At 43.7% G+C, this 23,148-nt stretch overlaps 23 non-coding genes across 23 annotated transcripts; all 23 read right to left on the reverse strand.

The window, feature by feature from the left end:
* Positions 1-1,218: 1,218 nt before the first annotated feature.
* Positions 1,219-1,291, reverse strand: TRNAF-GAA (transfer RNA phenylalanine (anticodon GAA)). Its single transcript has one exon. It is a non-coding gene; the product is annotated as a tRNA-Phe (tRNA).
* A 1,863-nt stretch (positions 1,292-3,154) lies between these two features.
* Positions 3,155-3,227, reverse strand: TRNAF-GAA (transfer RNA phenylalanine (anticodon GAA)). The gene has a single exon. It is a non-coding gene; the product is annotated as a tRNA-Phe (tRNA).
* A 250-nt stretch (positions 3,228-3,477) lies between these two features.
* Positions 3,478-3,550, reverse strand: TRNAF-GAA (transfer RNA phenylalanine (anticodon GAA)). The gene has a single exon. It is a non-coding gene; the product is annotated as a tRNA-Phe (tRNA).
* A 249-nt stretch (positions 3,551-3,799) lies between these two features.
* On the reverse strand, positions 3,800-3,872 carry TRNAF-GAA (transfer RNA phenylalanine (anticodon GAA)). The gene has a single exon. It is a non-coding gene; the product is annotated as a tRNA-Phe (tRNA).
* A 248-nt stretch (positions 3,873-4,120) lies between these two features.
* TRNAF-GAA (transfer RNA phenylalanine (anticodon GAA)) lies at positions 4,121-4,193 on the reverse strand. Its single transcript has one exon. It is a non-coding gene; the product is annotated as a tRNA-Phe (tRNA).
* An 892-nt stretch (positions 4,194-5,085) lies between these two features.
* On the reverse strand, positions 5,086-5,157 carry TRNAF-GAA (transfer RNA phenylalanine (anticodon GAA)). The gene has a single exon. It is a non-coding gene; the product is annotated as a tRNA-Phe (tRNA).
* A 1,222-nt stretch (positions 5,158-6,379) lies between these two features.
* On the reverse strand, positions 6,380-6,452 carry TRNAF-GAA (transfer RNA phenylalanine (anticodon GAA)). The gene has a single exon. It is a non-coding gene; the product is annotated as a tRNA-Phe (tRNA).
* A 572-nt stretch (positions 6,453-7,024) lies between these two features.
* TRNAF-GAA (transfer RNA phenylalanine (anticodon GAA)) lies at positions 7,025-7,097 on the reverse strand. The gene has a single exon. It is a non-coding gene; the product is annotated as a tRNA-Phe (tRNA).
* Positions 7,098-11,213: 4,116 nt separating this feature from the next.
* Positions 11,214-11,286, reverse strand: TRNAF-GAA (transfer RNA phenylalanine (anticodon GAA)). The gene has a single exon. It is a non-coding gene; the product is annotated as a tRNA-Phe (tRNA).
* Positions 11,287-11,535: 249 nt separating this feature from the next.
* On the reverse strand, positions 11,536-11,608 carry TRNAF-GAA (transfer RNA phenylalanine (anticodon GAA)). The gene has a single exon. It is a non-coding gene; the product is annotated as a tRNA-Phe (tRNA).
* An 892-nt stretch (positions 11,609-12,500) lies between these two features.
* Positions 12,501-12,573, reverse strand: TRNAF-GAA (transfer RNA phenylalanine (anticodon GAA)). The gene has a single exon. It is a non-coding gene; the product is annotated as a tRNA-Phe (tRNA).
* Positions 12,574-14,114: 1,541 nt separating this feature from the next.
* Positions 14,115-14,187, reverse strand: TRNAF-GAA (transfer RNA phenylalanine (anticodon GAA)). Its single transcript has one exon. It is a non-coding gene; the product is annotated as a tRNA-Phe (tRNA).
* Positions 14,188-15,083: 896 nt separating this feature from the next.
* On the reverse strand, positions 15,084-15,156 carry TRNAF-GAA (transfer RNA phenylalanine (anticodon GAA)). The gene has a single exon. It is a non-coding gene; the product is annotated as a tRNA-Phe (tRNA).
* A 249-nt stretch (positions 15,157-15,405) lies between these two features.
* Positions 15,406-15,478, reverse strand: TRNAF-GAA (transfer RNA phenylalanine (anticodon GAA)). Its single transcript has one exon. It is a non-coding gene; the product is annotated as a tRNA-Phe (tRNA).
* An 892-nt stretch (positions 15,479-16,370) lies between these two features.
* TRNAF-GAA (transfer RNA phenylalanine (anticodon GAA)) lies at positions 16,371-16,443 on the reverse strand. The gene has a single exon. It is a non-coding gene; the product is annotated as a tRNA-Phe (tRNA).
* An 895-nt stretch (positions 16,444-17,338) lies between these two features.
* On the reverse strand, positions 17,339-17,411 carry TRNAF-GAA (transfer RNA phenylalanine (anticodon GAA)). The gene has a single exon. It is a non-coding gene; the product is annotated as a tRNA-Phe (tRNA).
* Positions 17,412-18,628: 1,217 nt separating this feature from the next.
* Positions 18,629-18,701, reverse strand: TRNAF-GAA (transfer RNA phenylalanine (anticodon GAA)). Its single transcript has one exon. It is a non-coding gene; the product is annotated as a tRNA-Phe (tRNA).
* A 248-nt stretch (positions 18,702-18,949) lies between these two features.
* Positions 18,950-19,022, reverse strand: TRNAF-GAA (transfer RNA phenylalanine (anticodon GAA)). Its single transcript has one exon. It is a non-coding gene; the product is annotated as a tRNA-Phe (tRNA).
* A 573-nt stretch (positions 19,023-19,595) lies between these two features.
* TRNAF-GAA (transfer RNA phenylalanine (anticodon GAA)) lies at positions 19,596-19,668 on the reverse strand. Its single transcript has one exon. It is a non-coding gene; the product is annotated as a tRNA-Phe (tRNA).
* Positions 19,669-19,917: 249 nt separating this feature from the next.
* On the reverse strand, positions 19,918-19,990 carry TRNAF-GAA (transfer RNA phenylalanine (anticodon GAA)). Its single transcript has one exon. It is a non-coding gene; the product is annotated as a tRNA-Phe (tRNA).
* An 893-nt stretch (positions 19,991-20,883) lies between these two features.
* On the reverse strand, positions 20,884-20,956 carry TRNAF-GAA (transfer RNA phenylalanine (anticodon GAA)). The gene has a single exon. It is a non-coding gene; the product is annotated as a tRNA-Phe (tRNA).
* A 250-nt stretch (positions 20,957-21,206) lies between these two features.
* TRNAF-GAA (transfer RNA phenylalanine (anticodon GAA)) lies at positions 21,207-21,279 on the reverse strand. Its single transcript has one exon. It is a non-coding gene; the product is annotated as a tRNA-Phe (tRNA).
* A 1,216-nt stretch (positions 21,280-22,495) lies between these two features.
* TRNAF-GAA (transfer RNA phenylalanine (anticodon GAA)) lies at positions 22,496-22,568 on the reverse strand. Its single transcript has one exon. It is a non-coding gene; the product is annotated as a tRNA-Phe (tRNA).
* Between the last annotated feature and the right edge of the window lie 580 nt (positions 22,569-23,148).

Below are 23,148 nucleotides of genomic sequence, written 5' to 3' on the forward strand. Positions count from 1 at the left end.
ACGGAAGAAGAGTGACAGCGGGATTTAACAGTTCTTGCGTTTGGGTAAAATTGCTTTATTAGAGCTGTTGCACATTACTACATGTCTTTCACGCTGTTCCGGTTCTTTTGCAACGCCTACTGTCGCGATGCAATCTGAATCAGCATTTCTTTATCAAGCATGTGTGTTCACCTGCGTAACTGTGTAGAATTCTCGTTAGAATTCTTGCAAAATACTTGTATACCGACAGATTTAACAAATCGTGCTTTGGACGACGAAACCCGGGATCGAACCAAGGACCCCTATATGTTCAGATTAACGCTCTCCCTACTGAGCTATTTCAGCAGACGGGAGAAGAGTGAAAGCGGGATCTAGCAGTTCTTGCGCTTCGGTAAAACGGCTTTATTAGAGCTGTTGCGCATTACTACATGCCTTTCTCGCTGTTCCGGTTCTTTTGCAAGGATTACTGTCGCGATGAAATCTGAATCAGCATTCCTTTATCAAGCAGGTGTGTTCACCTGCGTAACCGTTGCACTCGTTAGAATTCTTGCAAAATACTTGTATACCGACAGATTCAACAAAAAAGTGCGTTGGACGCTGAAACCCGGGATCGAGCCAAGGACCTTTATATGTTCATTTTAACGCTCTCCCAACTGAGCTGTTTCGGCAGACGGAAGAAGAGTGACAGCGGGATTTAACAGTTCTTGCGTTTGGGTAAATTTCTTTATTAGAGCTGTTGCACATTACTACATGTCTTTCACGCTGTTCCGGTTCTTTTGCAACGCCTACTGTGGCGATGCAATCTGAATCAGCATTTCTTTATGAAGCATGTGTGTTCACCTGCGTAACTGTGTAACTCGTTAGAATTTTTGCAAAATACTTGTATACCGACAGATTTAACAAATCGTGCTTTGGACGACGAAACCCGGGATCGAGCCAAGGACCTTTATATGTTAAGATTAACGCTCTCCCAACTGAGCTATTTCAGCAGACGGGAGAAGTGTGACAGCGGGATCTAGCAGTTCTTGCGCTTCGGTAGAACTGCTTTATTAGAGCTGTTGCACATTACTACATGTATTTCACGCTGTTCCGGTTCTTTTGCAACGCCTAGTGTCGCGATGCAATCTGAATCAGCATTTCTTTATCAAGCAGGTGTGTTCAGCTGCGTAACCGTTTCACTCGTTAGAATTCTTGCAAAATACTTGTATACCGACAGATTTAACAAAAAAGTGCTTTGGACGCTGAAACCCGGGATCGAGCCAAGGACCTTCAGATGTTCAGTTTAACGCTCTCCCAACTGAGCTATTTCAGCAGACGGGAGAAGAGTGACAGCGGGATCTAGCAGTTCTTGCGCTTCGGTAAAACTGCTTTATTAGAGCTGTTGCACATTACTACATGCCTTTCACGCTGTTCCGGTTCGTTTGCAACGCCTACTGTCGCGATGCAATCTGAATCAGCATTCCTTTATCAAGCAGGTGTTTTCACCTGCGTAACCGTTTCACTCGTTAGAATTCTTGCAAAATACTTGTATACCGACAGATTTAACAAAAAAGTTCTTTGGACGCTGAAACCCGGGATCGAGCCAAGGACCTTTATATGTTCAGATTAACGCTCTCCCAACTCAGATATTTCAGCAGACGGGAGAAGAGTGACAGCGGGATTTAAGAGTTCTTGCGTTTCGGTAAAACCGCTTTATTAGAGCTGTTGCACATTATTACGTGTATTTCACGCTTTTCTGGTTCTTTTGCAATGCCTACTGCCGCGATTCAATCTGATTCAGCATTTCTTTATCAAGCATGTGTGTTCACCTGCGTAACTGTTTAACTCGTTAGAATTCTTGCAAAATACTTGTATACCGACAGATCTAACAAATCGTGCTTTGGACGACGAAACCCGGGATCGAGACAAGGACCTTTATATGTTCAGATTAATGCTCTCCCAACTGAGCTATTTCAGCAGACGGGAGAAGAGTGAAAGCGGGATCTAGCAGTTCTTGCGCTTCGGTAAAACGGCTTTATTAGAGCTGTTGCACATTACTACATGTCTTTCACGCTGTTCCGGTTCTTTTGCAACGCCTACTGTCGCGATGCAATCTGAATCAGCATTTCTTTATCAAGCAGGTGTGTTCACCTGCTTAACCGTTTCACTCGTTAGAATTCTTGCAAAATACTTGTATACCGAGAGATTTAACAAAAAAGTGCTTTGGACGCTGAAACCCGGGATCGAGCGAAGGACCTTTATGTGTTCAGATTAACGCTCTCCCTACCGAGCTATTTCAGCAATCGGAAGAAGAGTGACAGCGGGATCTAGCAGTTCTTGCGCTTCGGTAAAACTGCTTTATTAGAGCTGTTGCACATTACTACATGTCTTTCACGTGTTCCGGTTTTTTTGCAACGCCTACTGTCGCGATGCAATCTGAATCAGCATTTCTTTATCAAGCAGGTGTGTTCAGCTGCGTAACCGTTTCACTCGTTGGAATTCTTGCAAAATACTTGTATACCGACAGATTTAACAAAAAAGTGCTTTGGACGCTGAAACCCGGGATCGAGCCAAGGACCTTTATATGTTCAGATTAATGCTCTCCCAACTGAGCTATTTCAGCGGACGGGAGAAGAGTGACAGCGGGATCTAGCAGTTCTTGCGCTTCGGTAAAACCGCTTTATTAGAGATTTTGCACATTACTACATGTCTTTCATGCTGTTCCGGTTCTTTTGCAACGCCTACTGCCGCGATGCAATCTGAATCAGCATTTCTTTATCAAGCAGGTGTGTTCACCTGCGTAACCGTTTCACTCGTTAGAATTATTGCAAAATACTTGTATACCGACAGATTTAACAAAAATGTGCTTTGGACGCTGAAACCTGGGATCGAGCCAAGGACCTTTAGATGTTCAGTTTAAGGCTCTCCCAACTGCGCTATTTCGGCAGACGGGAGAAGAGTGACAGCGGGATTTAAGAGTTCTTGCGTTTCTGTAAAACCGCTTTATTAGAGCTGTTGCACATTATTACGTGTATTTCACGCTTTTCTGGTTCTTTTGCAATGCCTACTCCCGCGATGCAATCTGAGTCAGCATTTCTTTATCAAGCATGTGTGTTCACCTGCATAACCGTTTCACTCGTTAGAAGTATTGCAAAATACTTGTATACCGAGAGATTTAACAAAAAATTGCTCTGGACGCCGAAACCCGGGATCGAGTCAAGGACCTTTAGATTTTCAGTCTAACGCTCTCCCAACTGCGCTATTTCGGCAGACGGGAGAAGAGTGACAGCGGGATTTAAGAGTTCTTGCGTTTCGGTAAAACCGCTTTATTAGAGCTGTTGCACATTATTACGTGTATTTTACGCTTTTCTGGTTCTTTTGCAATGCCTACTCCCGCGATGCAATCTGAGTCAGCATTTCTTTATCAAGCATGTGTGTTCACCTGCATAACCGTTTCACTCGTTAGAAGTATTGCAAAATACTTGTATACCGAGAGATTTAACAAAAAATTGCTCTGGACGCCGAAACCCGGGATCGAGTCAAGGACCTTTAGATTTTCAGTCTAACGCTCTCCCAACTGCGCTATTTCGGCAGACGGGAGAAGAGTGACAGCGGGATTTAAGAGTTCTTGCGTTTCGGTAAAACCGCTTTATTAGAGCAGTTGCACATTATTACGTGTATTTCACGCTGTTCCGGTTCTTTTGCAACGCCTACTGCCGCGATGCAATCTGAATCAGCATTTCTTTATCAAGCATGTGTGTTCACCTGCGTAAACGTTTCACTCGTTAGAAGTATTGGAAAATACTTGTATACCGAGAGATTTAACAAAAAGTTCTCTGGACGCCGAAACCCGGGATCGAGCCAAGGACCTTTAGATTTTCAGTCTAATGCTCTCCGAACTGAGCTATTTCGGCATACGGGAGAAGAGTGAAAGCGGCATTTAACAGTTGTTGCGTTTCAGTAAAACTGCTTTATTAGGGCTGTTGCACATTACTACATGTCTTTCACGCGGTTCCGGTTCTTTTGCAAGCCTACTGCCGCCATGCAATCTGAATCAGCATTTCTTTATCAAGCATGTGTGTTCACCTGCGTAACCGTTTCACTCGTTAGAAATATTGAAAAATACTTGTATACCGAGAGATTTAACAAAAAGTTCTCTGGACGCCGAAACCCGGGATCGAGCCAAGGACCTTTAGATTTTCAGTCTAATGCTCTCCGAACTGAGCTATTTCGGCATACGGGAGAAGAGTGAAAGCGGCATTTAACAGTTGTTGCGTTTCAGTAAAACTGCTTTATTAGGGCTGTTGCACATTACTACATGTCTTTCACGCGGTTCCGGTTCTTTTGCAAGCCTACTGCCGCCATGCAATCTGAATCAGCATTTCTTTATCAAGCATGTGTGTTCACCTGCGTAACCGTTTCACTCGTTAGAAATATTGAAAAATACTTGTATACCGGCAGATTTGACAAATCGTGCTTTGAACGCCGAAACCCGGGATCGATATAAGGACCTTTATATGTTCAGTTTAACGCTCTCCCAACTGAGCTATTTCAGCAGACGGGAGAAGAGATACAGCGGGATCTAACAGTTCTTGCGCTTCGGTAAAACCGCTTTATTAAAGCTGTTGCTAATTATTACATGTCTTTCACGCTGTTCCGGTTCTTTCGCAATGCCTACTCCCGCGATGCAATCTGAATCAGCATTTCTTTATCAAGCATGTGTGTTTACCTACGTAACCGTTTCACTCGTTAGAATTATTGCAAAACACTTGTATAACGACGGATTTAACAAATCGTGCTTTGGACGCCGAAACCCGGATCCAGCCAAGAACCTTTAGATGTTCAGTTTAACGCTCTCCCAACTGAGCTATTTCGGCAGACGGGAGAAGAGTGACAGCGGGATTTAACAGTTCTTGCGTTTGGGTAAAATCGCTTTATTAGAGCTGTTGCACAAAATTACATGTCTTTCACGCTGTTCCGGTTTTTTTGCAACGCCTACTTCCGCGATGCAATCTGAACAAGCATTTCTTTATCAAGCATGTGTGTTCACCTGCGTAACCATTTCACTCGTTAGAAGTATTGCAAAATACTTGTATACCAAGAGATTTAACAAAAAAGTGCTCTGGACGCCGAAACCCGGAACGAGCCAAGGACCTTTAGATTTTCAGTCTAACGCTCTCCCAACTGAGCTATTTCGGCATACGGGAGAAGAGTGAAAGCGGCATTTAACAGTTCTTGCGTTTCGGTAAAACTGCATTATTAGGGCTGTTGCGCATTACTACATGTCTTTCACGCGGTTCCGGTTCTTTTGCAACGCCTACTGCCGCCATGCAATCGGAATCAGCATTTCTTTATCAAGCATGTGTGTTCACCTGCGTAACCGTTTCACTCGTTAGAATTTTTGCAAAATACTTGTATACCGACAGATTTAACAAATCGTGCTTTCAACGCCAAAACCCGGGGTCGATATAAGGACCTTTATATGTTCAGTTTAACGCTCTCTCAACTGGGCTATTTCAGCAGACGGGAGAAGAGAAACAGCGGGATCTAACAGTTCTTGCGCTTCGGTTAAACCGCTTTTTTAGAGCTTTTGCACATTACTACATGTCTTTCATGCTGTTCCGGTTCTTTTGCAACGCCGACTGCCGCGATGCAATCTGAATCAGCATTTCTTTATCAAGCATGTGTGTTCACCTGCGTAACCGTTTCACTCGTTAGAACTATTTCAAAATACTTGTGTACCGACAGATTCAACAAAAAAGTGCTTTGGACGCTGAAACCCGGGATCGAGCCAAGGACTTTTAGATGTTCAGTTTAACACTCTCCCAACTGCGCTATTTCGGCAGACGGGAGAAGAGTGACAGCGGAATTTAACAGTTCTTGCGTTTGGGTAAAATCGCTTTATTAGAGCTGTTGCGCATTCCTTCATGTCTTTCACGCTGTTCCGGTTCTTTTGCAAGGCCTACTGTCGCGATGCAATCTGAATCAGCATTTCTTTATCAAGCAGGTGTGTTCACCTGCGCAACCGTTTTACTCGTTAGAGATCTTGCAAAATACTTGTATACCGACAGATTTAACAAAAAAGTGCTTTAAACGCTGAAACCCGGGATCGAGCCAAGGACCTTTAGATATCTAAGTTCAGTTTAACGCTCTCCCAACTGAGCTATTTTGGCAGACGGGAGAAGAGTGACAGCGGGATTTAACAGTTCTTGCGTTTGGGTAAAATCGCTTTATTAGAGCTGTTGCACATTATTACATGTCTTTCACGCTGTTCCGGTTCTTTTGCAACGCCTACTGCCGCGATGCAATCTGAATCAGCATTTCTTTATCAAGCATGTGTGTTCACCTGCGTAACCGTTTCACTCGTTAGAAGTATTGCAAAATACTTGTATACCGAGAGATTTAAAAAAAGTGCTCTGGACGCGGAAACCCGGGATCGAGCCAAGGACCTTTAGATTTTCAATCTAACGCTCTCCGAACTGAGCTATTTCGGCATACGGGAGAAGTGTGAAGGCGACATTTAACAGTTTTTGCGTTTCGGTAAAACTGCTTTATTAGGGCTGTTGCACATTACTACATGTCTTTCACGTGGTTCCAGTTCTTTTGGAACGCCTACTGCCGCCATGCAATCTGAATCAGCATTTCTTTATCAAGCATGTGTGTTCACCTGCGTAACTGTTTAACTCGTTAGAATTCTTGCAAAATACTTGTATACCGACATTTTTAACAAATCGTGCTTTGGACGACGAAACCCGGGATCGAGCTAAGGACCTTTATATGTTCAGATTAACGCTCTCCCAACTGAGCTATTTCAGCAGACGGGAGAAGTGGGACAGCGGGATCTAGCAGTTCTTGCGCTTCGGTAGAACTGCTTTATTAGAGCTGTTGCACATTACTACATGTCTTTCACGCTGTTCCGGTTCTTTTGCAACGCCTAGTGTCGCGATGCAATCTGAATCAGCATTTCTTTATCAAGCAGGTGTGTTCAGCTGCGTAACCGTTTCACTCGTTAGAATTCTTGCAAAATACTTGTATACCGACAGATTTAACAAAAAAGTGCTTTGGACGCTGGAACCCGGGATCGAGCCAAGGACCTTTAGATGTTCAGTTTAACGCTCTCCCAACTGAGCTATTTCAGCAGACGGGAGAAGAGTGACAGCGGGATCTAGCAGTTCTTGCGCTTCGGTAAAACTGCTTTATTAGAGCTGTTGCACATTACTACATGCCTTTCACGCTGTTCCGGTTCTTTTGCAACGCCTACTGTCGCGATGCAATCTGAATCAGCATTCCTTTATCAAGCAGGTGTGTTCACCTGCGTAACCGTTTCACTCGTTATAATTCTTGCAAAATACTTGTATACCGACAGATTTAACAAAAAAGTGCTTTGGACGCTGAAACCCGCGATCGAGCCAAGGACCTTTATATGTTCAGATTAACGCTCTCCCAACTCAGATATTTCAGCAGACGGGAGAAGAGTGACAGCGGGATTTAAGAGTTCTTGCGTTTCGGTAAAACCGCTTTATTAGAGCTGTTGCACATTATTACGTGTATTTCACGCTTTTCTGGTTCTTTTGCAATGCCTACTGCCGCGATTCAATCTGATTCAGCATTTCTTTATCAAGCATGTGTGTTCACCTGCGTAACTGTTTAACTCGTTAGAATTCTTGCAAAATACTTGTATACCGACAGATTTAACAAATCGTGCTTTGGACGACGAAACCCGGGATCGAGACAAGGACCTTTATATGTTCAGATTAATGCTCTCCCAACTGAGCTATTTCAGCAGACGGGAGAAGAGTGACAGCGGGATCTAGCAGTTCTTGCGCTTCGGTAAAACTGCTTTATTAGAGCTGTTGCACATTATTACGTGTATTTCACGCTTTTCTGGTTCTTTTGCAACGCCTACTGTCGCGATGCAATCTGAATCAGCATTTCTTTATCAAGCAGGTGTGTTCACCTGCGTAACTGTTTAACTCGTTAGAATTCTTGCAAAATACTTGTATACCGACAGATTTAACAAATCGTGCTTTGGACGCTGAAACCCGGGATCGAGCGAAGGACCTTTATGTGTTCAGATTAACGCTCTCCCTACTGAGCTATTTCAGCAATCGGAAGAAGAGTGACAGCGGGATCTAGCAGTTCTTGCGCTTCGGTAAAACCGCTTTATTAGAGCTGTTGCACATTATTACGTGTATTTCACGCTTTTCTGGTTCTTTTTCAATGCCTACTGCCGCGATTCAATCTGATTCAGCATTTCTTTATCAAGCATGTGTGTTCACCTGCGTAACTGTTTAACTCGTTAGAATTCTTGCAAAATACTTGTATACCGACAGATTTAACAAATCGTGCTTTGGACGACGAAACCCGGGATCGAGACAAGGACCTTTATATGTTCAGATTAATGCTCTCCCAACTGAGCTATTTCAGCAGACGGGAGAAGAGTGACAGCGGGATCTAGCAGTTCTTGCGCTTCGGTAAAACTGCTTTATTAGAGCTGTTGCACATTACTACATGTCTTTCACGCTGTTCCGGTTTTTTTGCAATGCCTACTGCCGCGATTCAATCTGATTCAGCATTTCTTTATCAAGCATGTGTGTTCACCTGCGTAACTGTTTATCTCGTTAGAATTCTTGCAAAATACTTGTATACCGACAGATTTAACAAATCGTGCTTTGGACGCTGAAACCCGGGATCGAGCGAAGGACCTTTATGTGTTCAGATTAACGCTCTCCCTACTGAGCTATTTCAGCAATGGGAAGAAGAGTGACAGCGGGATCTAGCAGTTCTTGCGCTTCGGTAAAACTGCTTTATTAGAGCTGTTGCACATTACTACATGTCTTTCACGCTGTTCCGGTTTTTTTGCAACGCCTACTGTCGCGATGCAATCTGAATCAGCATTTCTTTATCAAGCAGGTGTGTTCAGCTGCGTAACCGTTTCACTCGTTGGAATTCTTGCAAAATACTTGTATACCGACAGATTTAACAAAAAAGTGCTTTGGACGCTGAAACCCGGGATCGAGCCAAGGACCTTTATATGTTCAGATTAATGCTCTCCCAACTGAGCTATTTCAGCAGACGGGAGAAGAGTGAAAGCGGGATCTAGCAGTTCTTGCGCTTCGGTAAAACGGCTTTATTAGAGCTGTTGCACATTACTACATGTCTTTCACGCTGTTCCGGTTCTTTTGCAACGCCTACTGTCGCGATGCAATCTGAATCAGCATTCCTTTATCAAGCAGGTGTGTTCACCTGCGTAACCGTTTCACTCGTTAGAATTCTTGCAAAATACTTGTATACCGACCGATTTAACAAAAAAGTGCGTTGGACGCTGAAACCCGGGATCGAGCCAAGGACCTTTATATGTTCAGATTAACGCTCTCCACCCTGAGATATTTCAGCAGACGGGAGAAGAGTGACAGCGGGATCTAGCAGTTCTTGCGCTTCGGTAAAACTGCTTTATTAAAGCTGTTGCACATTACTACATGTCTTTCCCGCTGTTCCGGTTCTTTTGCAACGCCTACTGTCGCGATGCAATCTGAATCAGCATTTCTTTATCAAGCAGGTGTGTTCACCTGCGTAACCGTTTCACTCGTTAGAATTATTGCGAAATACTTGTATACCGAGAGATTTAAAAATGTGTTTTGGACGCTGAAACCCGGGATCGAGCCAAGGACCTTTAGATGTTCATTTTAACGCTCTCCCAACTGAGCTATTTCGGCAGACGGAAGAAGAGTGACAGCGGGATTTAACAGTTCTTGCGTTTGGGTAAAATTGCTTTATTAGAGCTGTTGCACATTACTACATGTCTTTCACGCTGTTCCGGTTCTTTTGCAACGCCTACTGTCGCGATGCAATCTGAATCAGCATTTCTTTATCAAGCATGTTTGTTCACCTGCGTAACTGTGTAACTCGTTAGAATTCTTGCAAAATACTTGTATACCGACAGATTTAACAAATCGTGCTTTGGACGGCGAAACCCGGGATCGAGCCAAGGACCCATATATGTTCAGATTAACGCTCTCCCTACTGAGCTATTTCAGCAGACGGGAGAAGAGTGACAGCGGGATCTAGCAGTTCTTGCGCTTCGGTAAAACGGCTTTATTAGAGCTGTTGCACATTACTACATGTCTTTCACGCTGTTCCGGTTCTTTTGCAACGCCTACTGTCGCGATGCAATCTGAATCAGCATTTCTTTATCAAGCAGGTGTGTTCACCTGCGTAACCGTTTCACTCGTTAGAATTCTAGCAAAATACTTGTATACCGACAGATTTACAAAAAGGTGCTTTGGACGCTGAAACCCGTGATCGAGCGAAGGACCTTTATGTGTTCCGATTAACGCTCTCCCTACTGAGCTATTTCAGCAATCGGAAGAAGAGTGACAGCGGGATCTAGCAGTTCTTGCGCTTCGGTAAAACTGCTTTATTAGAGCTGTTGCACATTACTACATGTCTTTCACGCTGTTCCGGTTTTTTGCAACGCCTACTGTCGAGATGCAATCTGAATCAGCATTTCTTTATCAAGCAGGTGTGTTCAGCTGCGTAACCGTTTCACTCGTTAGAATTCTTCCAAAATACTTGTATACCGACAGATTTAACAAAAAAGTGCTTTGGACGCTGAAACCCGGGATCGAGCGAAGGACCTTTAGATGTTCAGATTAACGCTCTCCCTACTGAGCTATTTCGGCAGACGGGAGAAGAGTGACAGCGGGATCTAGCAGTTCTTGCGCTTCGGTAAAACGGCTTTATTAGAGCTGTTGCACATTACTACATGTCTTTCACGCTGTTCCGGTTCTTTTGCAACGCCTACTGTCGCGATACAATCTGAATCAGCATTTCTTTATCAAGCAGGTGTGTTCACCTGCGTAACCATTTCACTCGTTAGAATTCTTGCAAAATACTTGTATACCGACAGATTTATCAAAAAAGTGCTTTGGACGCTGAAACCCGGGATCGAGCGAAGGACCTTTATGTGTTCAGATTAACGCTCTCCCTACTGAGCTATTTCAGCAATCGGAAGAAGAGTGACAGCGGGATCTAGCAGTTCTTGCGCTTCGGTAAAACCGCTTTATTAGAGATTTTGCACATTACTACATGTCTTTCATGCTGTTCCGGTTCTTTTGCAACGCCTACTGCCGCGATGCAAACTGAATCAGCATTTCTTTATCAAGCATGTGTGTTCACCTGCATAACCGTTTCACTCGTTAGAAGTATTGCAAAATACTTGTATACCGAGAGATTTAACAAAAAATTGCTCTGGACGCCGAAACCCGGGATCGAGTCAAGGACCTTTAGATTTTCAGTCTAACGCTCTCCCAACTGCGCTATTTCGGCAGACGGGAGAAGAGTGACAGCGGGATTTAAGAGTTCTTGCGTTTCGGTAAAACCGCTTTATTAGAGCTGTTGCACATTATTACGTGTATTTTACGCTTTTCTGGTTCTTTTGCAATGCCAACTCCCGCGATGCAATCTGAGTCAGCATTTCTTTATCAAGCATGTGTGTTCACCTGCATAACCGTTTCACTCGTTAGAAGTATTGCAAAATACTTGTATACCGAGAGATTTAACAAAAAGTTCTCTGGACGCCGAAACCCGGGATCGAGCCAAGGACCTTTAGATTTTCAGTCTAATGCTCTCCGAACTGAGCTATTTCGGCATACGGGAGAAGAGTGAAAGCGGCATTTAACAGTTGTTGCGTTTCAGTAAAACTGCTTTATTAGGGCTGTTGCACATTACTACATGTCTTTCACGCGGTTCCGGTTCTTTTGCAAGCCTACTGCCGCCATGCAATCTGAATCAGCATTTCTTTATCAAGCATGTGTGTTCACCTGCGTAACCGTTTCACTCGTTAGAAATATTGAAAAATACTTGTATACCGGCAGATTTGACAAATCGTGCTTTGAACGCCGAAACCCGGGATCGATATAAGGACCTTTATATGTTCAGTTTAACGCTCTCCCAACTGAGCTATTTCAGCAGACGGGAGAAGAGAGACAGCGGGATCTAACAGTTCTTGCGCTTCGGTAAAACCGCTTTATTAAAGCTGTTGCTCATTATTACATGTCTTTCACGCTGTTCCGGTTCTTTCGCAATGCCTACTCCCGCGATGCAATCTGAATCAGCATTTCTTTATCAAGCATGTGTGTTTACCTACGTAACCGTTTCACTCGTTAGAATTATTGCAAAACACTTGTATAACGACGGATTTAACAAATCGTGCTTTGGACGCCGAAACCCGGATCCAGCCAAGAACCTTTAGATGTTCAGTTTAACGCTCTCCCAACTGCGCTATTTCGGCAGACGGGAGAAGAGTGACAGCGGAATTTAAGAGTTCTTGCGTTTCGGTAAAACCGCTTTATTAGAGCTGTTGCACAAAATTACATGTCTTTCACGCTGTTCCGGTTTTTTTGCAACGCCTACTTCCGCGATGCAATCTGAACAAGCATTTCTTTATCAAGCATGTGTGTTCACCTGCGTAACCATTTCACTCGTTAGAAGTATTGCAAAATACTTGTATACCAAGAGATTTAACAAAAAAGTGCTCTGGACGCCGAAACCCGGGATCGAGCCAAGGACCTTTAGATTTTCAGTCTAACGCTCTCCCAACTGAGCTATTTCGGCATACGGGAGAAGAGTGAAAGCGGCATTTAACAGTTCTTGCGTTTCAGTAAAACTGCATTATTAGGGCTGTTGCGCATTACTACATGTCTTTCACGCGGTTCCGGTTCTTTTGCAACGACTACTGCCGCCATGCAATCGGAATCAGCATTTCTTTATCAAGCATGTGTGTTCACCTGCGTAACCGTTTCACTCGTTAGAATTTTTGCAAAATACTTGTATACCGACAGATTTAACAAATCGTGCTTTCAACGCCAAAACCCGGGGTCGATATAAGGACCTTTATATGTTCAGTTTAACGCTCTCTCAACTGGGCTATATCAGCAGACGGGAGAAGAGAAACAGCGGGATCTAACAGTTCTTGCGCTTCGGTTAAACCGCTTTATTAGAGCTTTTGCACATTACTACATGTCTTTCATGCTGTTCCGGTTCTTTTGCAACGCCTAGTGTCGCGATGCAATCTGAATCAGCATTTCTTTATCAAGCATGTGTGTTCACCTGCGTAACCGTTTCACTCGTTAGAACTATTTCAAAATACTTGTGTACCGACAGATTCAACAAAAAAGTGCTTTGGACGCCGAAACACGGGATCGAGCCAAGGACTTTTAGATGTTCAGTTTAACACTCTCCCAACTGCGCTATTTCGGCAGACGGGAGAAGAGTGACAGCGGAATTTAACAGTTCTTGCGTTTGGGTAAAATCGCTTTATTAGAGCTGTTGCGCATTCCTTCATGTCTTTCACGCTGTTCCGGTTCTTTTGCAAGGCCTACTGTCGCGATGCAATCTGAATCAGCATTTCTTTATCAAGCAGGTGTGTTCACCTGCGCAACCGTTTTACTCGTTAGAGATCTTTCAAAATACTTGTATACCGACAGATTTAACAAAAAAGTGCTTTAAACGCTGAAACCCGGGATCGAGCCAAGGACCTTTAGATGTTCAGTTTAACGCTCTCCCAACTGAGCTATTTTGGCAGACGGGAGAAGAGTGACAGCGGGATTTAACAGTTCTTGCGTTTGGGTAAAATCGCTTTATTAGAGCTGTTGCACATTATTACATGTCTTTCACGCTGTTCCGGTTCTTTTGCAACGCCTACTGCCGCGATGCAATCTGAATCAGCATTTCTTTATCAAGCATGTGTGTTCACCTGCGTAACCGTTTCACTCGTTAGAATTCTTGCAAAATACTTGTGTACCGACAGATTCAAGAAAAAAGTGCTTTGGACGCCGAAACCCGGGATCGAGCCAAAGACTTTTAGATGTTCAGTTTAACACTCTTCCAACTGCGCTATTTCGGCAGACGGGAGAAGAGTGACAGCGGAATTTAACAGTTCTTGCGTTTGGGTAAAATCGCTTTATTAGAGCTGTTGCACATTACTTCATGTCTTTCACGCTGTTCCGTTTCTTTTGCAAGGCCTACTGTCGCGATGCAATCTGAATCAGCATTTCTTTATCAAGCAGATGTGTTCACCTGCGTAACCGTTTCACTCGTTATAATTCTTGCAAAATACTTGTATATCGACAGATTTAACAAAAAAGTGCTTTGGACGCTGAAACCCGGGATCGAGCCAAGGACCTTTAGATGTTCAGTTTAACGCTCTCCCAACTGAGCTATTTCGGCAGACGGGAGAAGAGTGACAGCGGGATTTAACAGTTCTTGCATTTGGGTAAAATCGCTTTATTAGAGCTGTTGCACATTATTACATGTCTTTCACGCTGTTCCGGTTCTTTTGCAACGCCTACTGCCGCGATGCAATCTGAATCAGCATTTCTTTATCAAGCATGTGTGTTCACCTGCGTAACCGTTTCACTCGTTAGAAGTATTGCAAAATACTTGTATACCGAGAGATTTAAAAAAAGTGCTCTGGACGCCGAAACCCAGGATCGAGCCAAGGACCTTCAGATGTTCAGTTTAACGCTCTCCTAACTGAGCTATTGCGGCAGACGGGAGAAAAGTGACAGCGGGATTTAACAGTTCTTGCGTTTCGGTAAAACCGCTTTATTAGAGCTGTTGCATATTAATACATGTCTTTCACGCTGTTCCGGTTTTTTTTTTGCAACGCCTACTGCCGCGATTCAATCTGATTCAGCATTTCTTTATCAATCATGTGTGTTCACCTGCGTAACCGTTTCACTCGTTAGAAGTATTGCAAAATACTTGTATAGCGACAGATTTAACAAATCGTGCTTTGGACGACGAAACCCGGGATCGAGCCAAGGACCTTTATATGTTCAGATTAACGCTCTCCCAACTGAGCTATTTCAGCAGACGGGAGAAGTGTGACAGCGGGATCTAGCAGTTCTTGCGCTTCGGTAAAACTGCTTTATTAGAGCTGTTGCACATTATTACGTGTATTTCACGCTTTTCTGGTTCTTTTGCAATGCCTACTCCCGCGATGCAATCTGAGTCAGCATTTCGTTATCAAGCATGTGTGTTCACCTGCATAACCGTTTCACTCGTTAGAAGTATTGCAAAATACTTGTATACCGAGAGATTTAACAAAAAATTGCTCTGGACGCCGAAACCCGGGATCGAGTCAAGGACCTTTAGATTTTCAGTCTAACGCTCTCCCAACTGCGCTATTTCGGCAGACGGGAGAAGAGTGACAGCGGGATTTAAGAGTTCTTGCGTTTCGGTAAAACCGCTTTATTAGAGCAGTTGCACATTATTACGTGTATTTCACGCTGTTCCGGTTCTTTTGCAACGCCTACTGCCGCGATGCAATCTGAATCAGCATTTCTTTATCAAGCATGTGTGTTCACCTGCGTAAACGTTTCACTCGTTAGAAGTATTGGAAAATACTTGTATACCGAGAGATTTAACAAAAGGTTCTCTGGACGCCGAAACCCGGGATCGAGCCAAGGACCTTTAGATTTTCAGTCTAATGCTCTCCGAACTGAGCTATTTCGGCATACGGGAGAAGAGTGAAAGCGGCATTTAACAGTTGTTGCGTTTCAGTAAAACTGCTTTATTAGGGCTGTTGCACATTACTACATGTCTTTCACGCGGTTCCGGTTCTTTTGCAAGCCTACTGCCGCCATGCAATCTGAATCAGCATTTCTTTATCAAGCATGTGTGTTCACCTGCGTAACCGTTTCACTCGTTAGAATTCTTGCAAAATACTTGTGTACCGACAGATTCAACAAAAAAGTGCTTTGGACGCCGAAACCCTGGATCGAGACAAGGACTTTTAGATGTTCAGTTTAACACTCTTCCAACTGCGCTATTTCGGCAGACGGGAGAAGAGTGACAGCAGAATTTAACAGTTCTTGCGTTTGGGTAAAATCGCTTTATTAGAGCTGTTGCACATTACTTCATGTCTTTCACGCTGTTCCGTTTCTTTTGCAAGGCCTACTGTCGCGATGCAATCTGAATCAGCATTTCTTTATCAAGCAGGTGTGTTCACCTGCGTAACCGTTTCACTCGTTAGAATTATTGCAAAACACTTGTATAACGACGGATTTAACAAATCGTGCTTTGGACGCCGAAACCCGGATCCAGCCAAGAACCTTTAGATGTTCAGTTTAACGCTCTCCCAACTGAGCTATTTCGGCAGACGGGAGAAGAGTGACAGCGGGATTTAACAGTTCTTGCGTTTGGGTAAAATCGCTTTATTAGAGCTGTTGCACAAAATTACATGTCTTTCACGCTGTTCCGGTTTTTTTGCAACGCCTACTTCCGCGATGCAATCTGAACAAGCATTTCTTTATCAAGCATGTGTGTTCACCTGCGTAACCATTTCACTCGTTAGAAGTATTGCAAAATACTTGTATACCAGAGATTTAACAAAAAAGTGCTCTGGACGCCGAAACCCGGGATCGAGCCAAGGACCTTTAGATTTTCAGTCTAACGCTCTCCCAACTGAGCTATTTCGGCATACGGGAGAAGAGTGAAAGCGGCATTTAACAGTTCTTGCGTTTCAGTAAAACTGCATTATTAGGGCTGTTGCGCATTACTACATGTCTTTCACGCGGTTCCGGTTCTTTTGCAACGCCTACTGCCGCCATGCAATCGGAATCAGCATTTCTTTATCAAGCATGTGTGTTCACCTGCGTAACCGTTTCACTCGTTAGAATTTTTGCAAAATACTTGTATACCGACAGATTTAACAAATCGTGCTTTCAACGCCAAAACCCGGGGTCGATATAAGGACCTTTATATGTTCAGTTTAACGCTCTCTCAACTGGGCTATATCAGCAGACGGGAGAAGAGAAACAGCGGGATCTAACAGTTCTTGCGCTTCGGTTAAACCGCTTTATTAGAGCTGTTGCACATTATTACATGTCTTTCACGCTGTTCCGGTTCTTTTGCAACGCCTACTGCCGCGATGCAATCTGAATCAGCATTTCTTTATCAAGCATGTGTGTTCACCTGCGTAACCGTTTCACTCGTTAGAATTCTTGCAAAATACTTGTGTACCGACAGATTCAAGAAAAAAGTGCTTTGGACGCCGAAACCCGGGATCGAGCCAAAGACTTTTAGATGTTCAGTTTAACACTCTTCCAACTGCGCTATTTCGGCAGACGGGAGAAGAGCGACAGCGGAATTTAACAGTTCTTGCGTTTGGGTAAAATCGCTTTATTAGAGCTGTTGCACATTACTTCATGTCTTTCACGCTGTTCCGTTTCTTTTGCAAGGCCTACTGTCGCGATGCAATCTGAATCAGCATTTCTTTATCAAGCAGATGTGTTCACCTGCGTAACCGTTTCAGTCGTTATAATTCTTGCAAAATACTTGTATATCGACAGATTTAACAAAAAAGTGCTTTGGACGCTGAAACCCGGGATCGAGCCAAGGACCTTTAGATGTTCAGTTTAACGCTCTCCCAACTGAGCTATTTCGGCAGACGGGAGAAGAGTGACAGCGGGATTTAACAGTTCTTGCATTTGGGTAAAATCGCTTTATTAGAGCTGTTGCACATTATTACATGTCTTTCACGCTGTTCCGGTTCTTTTGCAACGCCAACTGCCGCGATGCAATCTGAATCAGCATTTCTTTATCAAGCATGTGTGTTCACCTGCGTAACCGTTTCACTCGTTAGAAGTATTGCAAAATACTTGTATACCGAGAGATTTAAAAAAAGTGCTCTGGACGCCGAAACCCAGGATCGAGCCAAGGACCTTCAGATGTTCAGTTTAACGCTCTCCTAACTGAGCTATTGCGGCAGACGGGAGAAAAGTGACAGCGGGATTTAACAGTTCTTGCGTTTCGGTAAAACCGCTTTATTAGAGCTGTTGCATATTAATACATGTCTTTCACGCTGTTCCGGTTTTTTTTTTGCAACGCCTACTGCCGCGATTCAATCTGATTCAGCATTTCTTTATCAATCATGTGTGTTCACCTGCGTAACCGTTTCACTCGTTAGAAGTATTGCAAAATACTTGTATAGCGACAGATTTAACAAATCGTGCTTTGGACGACGAAACCCGGGATCGAGCCAAGGACCTTTATATGTTCAGATTAACGCTCTCCCAACTGAGCTATTTCAGCAGACGGGAGAAGTGTGACAGCGGGATCTAGCAGTTCTTGCGCTTCGGTAAAACTGCTTTATTAGAGCTGTTGCACATTACTACGTCTTTCACGCTGTTCCGGTTCTTTTGCAACGCCTACTGTCGCGATGCAATCTGAATCAGCATTTCTTTATCAAGCAGGTGTGTTCAGCTGCGTAACCGTTTCACTCGTTAGAATTCTTGCAAAATACTTGTGTACCGACAGATTCAACAAAAAAGTGCTTTGGACGCCGAAACCCTCGATCGAGCCAAGGACTTTTAGATGTTCAGTTTAACACTCTTCCAACTGCGCTATTTCGGCAGACGGGAGAAGAGTGACAGCAGAATTTAACAGTTCTTGCGTTTGGGTAAAATCGCTTTATTAGAGCTGTTGCACATTACTTCATGTCTTTCACGCTGTTCCGTTTCTTTTGCAAGGCCTACTGTCGCGATGCAATCTGAATCAGCATTTCTTTATCAAGCAGGTGTGTTCACCTGCGTAACCGTTTCACTCGTTAGAATTCTTGCAAAATACTTGTATACCGACAGATTTAACAAAAAAGTGCTTTGGACGCTGAAACCCGGGATCGAGCCAAGGACCTTTAGATGTTCAGTTTAACGCTCTCCCAACTGAGCTATTTCGGCAGACGGGAGAAGAGTGACAGCGGCATTTAACAGTTCTTGCGTTTGGGTAAAATCGCTTTATTAGAGCTGTTGCACATTATTACATGTCTTTCACGCTGTTCCGGTTCTTTTGCAACGACTACTGCCGCGATGCAATCTGAATCAGCATTTCTTTATCAAGCATGTGTGTTCATCTGCGTAACCGTTTCACTCGTTAGAAGTATTGCAAAATATTTGTATACCGAGAGATTTAAAAAAAGTGCTCTGGACGCCGAAACCCGGGATCGAGCCAAGGACCTTTAGATTTTCAGTCTAGCGCTCTCCGAACTGAGCTATTTCGGCAATCGGAAGAAGAGTGACAGCGGGATCTAGCAGTTCTTGCGCTTCGGTAAAACCGCTTTATTAGAGATTTTGCACATTACTACATGTCTTTCATGCTGTTCCGGTTCTTTTGCAACGCCTACTGCCGCGATGCAGTCTGAATCAGCATTTCTTTATCAAGCAGGTGTGTTCACCTGCGTAACCGTTTCACTCGTTAGAATTATTGCAAAATACTTGTATACCGACAGATTTAACAAAAATGTGCTTTGGACGCTGAAACCTGGGATCGAGCCAAGGACCTTTAGATGTTCAGTTTAAGGCTCTCCCAACTGCGCTATTTCGGCAGACGGGAGAAGAGTGACAGCGGGATTTAAGAGTTCTTGCGTTTCGGTAAAACCGCTTTATTAGAGCTGTTGCACATTATTACGTGTATTTCACGTTTTTCTGGTTCTTTTGCAATGCCTACTCCCGCGATGCAATCTGAGTCAGCATTTCTTTATCAAGCATGTGTGTTCACCTGCATAACCGTTTCACTCGTTAGAAGTATTGCAAAATACTTGTATACCGAGAGATTTAACAAAAAATTGCTCTGGACGCCGAAACCCGGGATCGAGTCAAGGACCTTTAGATTTTCAGTCTAACGCTCTCCCAACTGCGCTATTTCGGCAGACGGGAGAAGAGTGACAGCGGGATTTAGGAGTTCTTGCGTTTCGGTAAAACCGCTTTATTAGAGCAGTTGCACATTATTACGTGTATTTCACGCTGTTCCGGTTCTTTTGCAACGCCTACTGCCGCGATGCAATCTGAATCAGCATTTCTTTATCAAGCATGTGTGTTCACCTGCGTAAACGTTTCACTCGTTAGAAGTATTGGAAAATACTTGTATACCGAGAGATTTAACAAAAAGTTCTCTGGACGCCGAAACCCGGGATCGAGCCAAGGACCTTTAGATTTTCAGTCTAATGCTCTCCGAACTGAGCTATTTCGGCATACGGGAGAAGAGTGAAAGCGGCATTTAACAGTTGTTGCGTTTCAGTAAAACTGCTTTATTAGGGCTGTTGCACATTACTACATGTCTTTCACGCGGTTCCGGTTCTTTTGCAAGCCTACTGCCGCCATGCAATCTGAATCAGCATTTCTTTATCAAGCATGTGTGTTCACCTGCGTAACCGTTTCACTCGTTAGAATTCTTGCAAAATACTTGTGTACCGACAGATTCAACAAAAAAGTGCTTTGGACGCCGAAACCCTGGATCGAGACAAGGACTTTTAGATGTTCAGTTTAACACTCTTCCAACTGCGCTATTTCGGCAGACGGGAGAAGAGTGACAGCAGAATTTAACAGTTCTTGCGTTTGGGTAAAATCGCTTTATTATAGCTGTTGCACATTACTTCATGTCTTTCACGCTGTTCCGTTTCTTTTGCAAGGCCTACTGTCGCGATGCAATCTGAATCAGCATTTCTTTATCAAGCAGGTGTGTTCACCTGCGTAACCGTTTCACTCGTTAGAATTCTTGCAAAATACTTGTATACCGACAGATTTAACAAAAAAGTGCTTTGGACTCTGAAACCCGGGATCGAGCCAAGGACCTTTAGATGTTCAGTTTAACGCTCTCCCAACTGAGCTATTTCGGCAGACGGGAGAAGAGTGACAGCGGCATTTAACAGTTCTTGCGTTTGGGTAAAATCGCTTTATTAGAGCTGTTGCACATTATTACATGTCTTTCACGCTGTTCCGGTTCTTTTGCAACGCCTACTGCCGCGATGCAATCTGAATCAGCATTTCTTTATCAAGCATGTGTGTTCATCTGCGTAACCGTTTCACTCGTTAGAACTATTGCAAAATATTTGTATACCGAGAGATTTAAAAAAAGTGCTCTGGACGCCGAAACCCGGGATCGAGCCAAGGACCTTTAGATTTTCAGTCTAGCGCTCTCCGAACTGAGCTATTTCGGCAATCGGAAGAAGAGTGACAGCGGGATCTAGCAGTTCTTGCGCTTCGGTAAAACCGCTTTATTAGAGATTTTGCACATTACTACATGTCTTTCATGCTGTTCCGGTTCTTTTACAACGCCTACTGCCGCGATGCAATCTGAATCAGCATTTCTTTATCAAGCAGGTGTGTTCACCTGCGTAACCGTTTCACTCGTTAGAATTATTGCAAAATACTTGTATACCGACAGATTTAACAAAAATGTGCTTTGGACGCTGAAACCTGGGATCGAGCCAAGGACCTTTAGATGTTCAGATTAACGCTCTCCCAACTGAGCTATTTCAGCAGACGGGAGAAGTGTGACAGCGGGATCTAGCAGTTCTTGCGCTTCGGTAAAACTGCTTTATTAGAGCTGTTGCACATTACTACGTCTTTCACGCTGTTCCGGTTCTTTTGCAACGCCTACTGTCGCGATGCAATCTGAATCAGCATTTCTTTATCAAGCAGGTGTGTTCAGCTGCGTAACCGTTTCACTCGTTAGAATTCTTGCAAAATACTTGTGTACCGACAGATTCAACAAAAAAGTGCTTTGGACGCCGAAACCCTGGATCGAGCCAAGGACTTTTAGATGTTCAGTTTAACACTCTTCCAACTGCGCTATTTCGGCAGACGGGAGAAGAGTTAAAGCAGCATTTAACAGTTCTTGCGTTTCGGTAAAACTGCTTTATTAGGGCTGTTGCACATTACTACATGTCTTTCACGTGGTTCCAGTTCTTTTGGAACGCCTACTGCCGCCATGCAATCTGAATCAGCATTTCTTTATCAAGCATGTGTGTTCACCTGCGTAACTGTTTAACTCGTTAGAATTCTTGCAAAATACTTGTATACCGACAGATTTAACAAATCGTGCTTTGGACGACGAAACCCGTGATCGAGCTAAGGACCTTTATATGTTCAGATTAACGCTCTCCCAACTGAGCTATTTCAGCAGACGGGAGAAGTGGGACAGCGGGATCTAGCAGTTCTTGCGCTTCGGTAAAACTTCTTTATTAGAGCTGTTGCACATTACTGCATGTCTTTCACGCTGTTCCGGTTCTTTTGCAACGCCTACTGTCGCGATGCAATCTCAATCAGCATTTCTTTATCAAGCAGGTGTGTTCAGCTGCGTAACCGTTTCACTCGTTAGAATTCTTGCAAAATACTTGTGTACCGACAGATTCAAGAAAAAAGTGCTTTGGACGCCGAAACCCGGGATCGAGCCAAAGACTTTTAGATGTTCAGTTTAACACTCTTCCAACTGCGCTATTTCGGCAGACGGGAGAAGAGTGACAGCGGAATTTAACAGTTCTTGCGTTTGGGTAAAATCGCTTTATTAGAGCTGTTGCACATTACTTCATGTCTTTCACGCTGTTCCGTTTCTTTTGCAAGGCCTACTGTCGCGATGCAATCTGAATCAGCATTTCTTTATCAAGCAGATGTGTTCACCTGCGTAACCGATTCACTCGTTATAATTCTTGCAAAATACTTGTATATCGACAGATTTAACAAAAAAGTGCTTTGGACGCTGAAACCCGGGATCGAGCCAAGGACCTTTAGATGTTCAGTTTAACGCTCTCCCAACTGAGCTATTTCGGCAGACGGGAGAAGAGTGACAGCGGGATTTAACAGTTCTTGCGTTTGGGTAAAATCGCTTTATTAGAGCTGTTGCACATTATTACATGTCTTTCACGCTGTTCCGGTTCTTTTGCAACGCCTACTGCCGCGATGCAATCTGAATCAGCATTTTTTTATCAAGCATGTGTGTTCACCTGCGTAACCGTTTCACTCGTTAGAAGTATTGCAAAATACTTGTATACCGAGAGATTTAAAAAAAGTGCTCTGGACGCCGAAACCCAGGATCGAGCCAAGGACCTTCAGATGTTCAGTTTAACGCTCTCCTAACTGAGCTATTGCGGCAGACGGGAGAAAAGTGACAGCGGGATTTAACAGTTCTTGCGTTTCGGTAAAACCGCTTTATTAGAGCTGTTGCATATTAATACATGTCTTTCACGCTGTTCCGGTTTTTTTTTGCAACGCCTACTGCCGCGATTCAATCTGATTCAGCATTTCTTTATCAATCATGTGTGTTCACCTGCGTAACCGTTTCACTCGTTAGAAGTATTGCAAAATACTTGTATAGCGACAGATTTAACAAATCGTGCTTTGGACGACGAAA

This window comes from Rhipicephalus microplus, chromosome X, assembly GCF_043290135.1.
Source record: "Rhipicephalus microplus isolate Deutch F79 chromosome X, USDA_Rmic, whole genome shotgun sequence".
Lineage (NCBI taxonomy): Eukaryota > Metazoa > Arthropoda > Arachnida > Ixodida > Ixodidae > Rhipicephalus > Rhipicephalus microplus.